This window comes from Vulpes vulpes, chromosome 1 (genome assembly GCF_048418805.1).
Source record: "Vulpes vulpes isolate BD-2025 chromosome 1, VulVul3, whole genome shotgun sequence".
NCBI lineage: Eukaryota > Metazoa > Chordata > Mammalia > Carnivora > Canidae > Vulpes > Vulpes vulpes.
In genome coordinates this window covers 147,186,622-147,188,942 of record NC_132780.1, presented here as the reverse complement: position 1 = coordinate 147,188,942, position 2,321 = coordinate 147,186,622, and the positions used below count along the sequence as shown (strand labels likewise).

The following is a 2,321-nucleotide window of genomic DNA, read 5'->3' as shown; positions in this document are numbered from 1 at the left end:
TCAAATAAAGCTTACCAGCTTATAAATACAAATGTTCACAAGTTTTTCTTTTGGTGTGAATCTAGCTCTCTCTTTGACTTTATAGGCTTCAGGCAGTCAGGAGGATGGTTTTTTATACATCACAGCTTATAACATGGCTGAATAAAGAGCATTTACTGGCTGATGGGCTCCAGTGTGGATTCACATGGAGGAACCAATCAGGTGCTAAATGACCATAACTGGGCAAGTTGTCACAGCTGGATCACAAGGGGCCAGATTAGGATAATGATAGCATAACCAAGACTCAGGACTTTACATTAGGACTCCTTATGTTCCCATTGCTTAGTATTCGTATTGACTTGAACTTCAGAACATACTGAGCCTCTAAGCAAGGGAAGAAGAGTTTGAACTTTGAGTAGAAAAATGCGGGACAGAAGAGAGGCAGGTTTCGGCACCATCTGGGTCTTTCAGTCCATCTTACATGATTTTTAAAAAGATTTTATTTATTTATTAATGAGAGACACAGAAAAAGAGTCAGAGACATAGGCAGAAGGAGACGCAGGCTCCCTAGAGAGACCCTGATGTGGGACTCTATCCTAGGACCCTGGGATCATGACCTGAGCTAAAGGCAGACGCTCAACCCCTGAACCACCCAGGTGCCCCCTTAGGTGCCCCTCCATCTTACACGATTGACATACTTTCCCCTTTTTGTCAGGAAGTACTTCTGTATTTAGACAGAACCTCAGTGTCTTTCATCTTAAAATGACTCAGACAGTCACCTGGTACTCACCACTGGTGCTCACCACTGGCTGTATTCTTATACTGACTGTACTGAAAGAGGAAGCAGAGTAAACCTACCCGTATACACAGCCGCCCAGGGCCTTCACTTGTCTGTATTGTGAATGAAGGAAAATGGAGAAAATATACAAACAAGTAAATAAATAAAATGACTGGGGCAGCGATGCTCTAAAAACCAACACCTTTCTCCCAGATATGAACAAAGGAGAGACTCTAAGATCCCTTGAGTCCTTGTCAATATCCTTGGAAACAATCGAGAAGTCTCTCTAATGACAAAAGAAACTATGACAGAAATTTGAGGGATTATTGGCAAGCACAGATCCTAACTAAGAAGGTTTAATCTTAAGAAGTTCTGCTAGGAACACTGTGGAAAGTAGTATGACTTTAGGCTATGGAGGCACTTGTGTTTTTGGATGTCAGATGGGTGCCTAAGACAGAGATCCAGGTCTTGTTGACTTCCAGTGTGTCACCCAGAGAGTTGATGGACAGACAGATGCCCCATGTTTTTGTTCCGAGAAAGAGTCCTGCCAAAACCACATCCTGTTACAGTGCTGCATCTAAGAGGATGTGTGTACTGCAGCATTAATTAGGAAATGCTCTTTCCAGTGGCCAGACCCCTACTTGCTATGATCATGCTGTCACATCCAGCCAACGATCTAGCTCTGCCAAGTGGACCACAAAAGGAGGGAGGCTCTTTTTTTTCACCCAAGTGTAAAAGACGCCTGTGGTAAGCTCTTCCACGTTAGAAATTCACTCTTGCATGTCTTATGTCTCTCAGTGATACCTCCAAGGATTTCATTTCTTTAGACCTTAAGAGATCTTTGAGGAGATAAAGAGTGAGGATTATCAGGCAGTCACTTGAAGAACAATAGACAAAGGCAGAGGCATCAGAATACACACCAGTGCCTGCACACATCAATGCCTTTGTTATGATATCAGATCAGGGTAATTTTCAAACGTCGTAATTTGGCAAATTGGATCCTCAAATAGGTGAATAAGTTCACCTTAAAAAAATAGTACATTCACACAGAGACTGATTGCTCTTTTTTTTTTTTTTTTGTAGTTTCTCTTCTCTGAGTGTTTGTTGTGTGTGTTTAATGCTCTACCCTTTGTTTTCCCAGCCCCATAGAAAGTGTGCTACTCTCTGCTGGTTTCTTATGATAGCTTTGCTCACTGAGGCAGAGCAGCCCGTGAAACTGTTCAATATATCTGACTGGCAGCTATCCTCAAGTGTAGCTGTAAGACCCGGAGAACAAACTCCCTCCTCCCTGCTTCCAAAGTATGGCTGCACTTAATGAAAATTTATTACTTTTTACCTGTTTAAATTTTGTGTTGTCAAAGACAATCACATTTTTTTTTTCAAACATAGAATGATTTTTCTTCCTCTATTAGCAAAAGTAAGTAACCAAATTATGAATAACTGATTTGCTACATTATTTTAAGATTCACCTTTAGCTTTTAAATAAAAGTATGCACATGTGCTATATTTTCAAGGTAAAGGAAATATGTAATATTACTTTCAGCACACATTATAAAAAAACATA

General features: G+C 40.6%; 1 non-coding gene across 1 annotated transcript; it reads left to right on the top strand.

Annotated features, from left to right (window-relative positions):
- Nucleotides 1-770: 770 nt before the first annotated feature.
- On the top strand, nucleotides 771-895 carry LOC112914289 (small nucleolar RNA SNORA51). The gene has a single exon (XR_003233834.1). It is a non-coding gene; the product is annotated as a small nucleolar RNA SNORA51 (small nucleolar RNA).
- The last annotated feature ends 1,426 nt before the right edge of the window (nucleotides 896-2,321 follow it).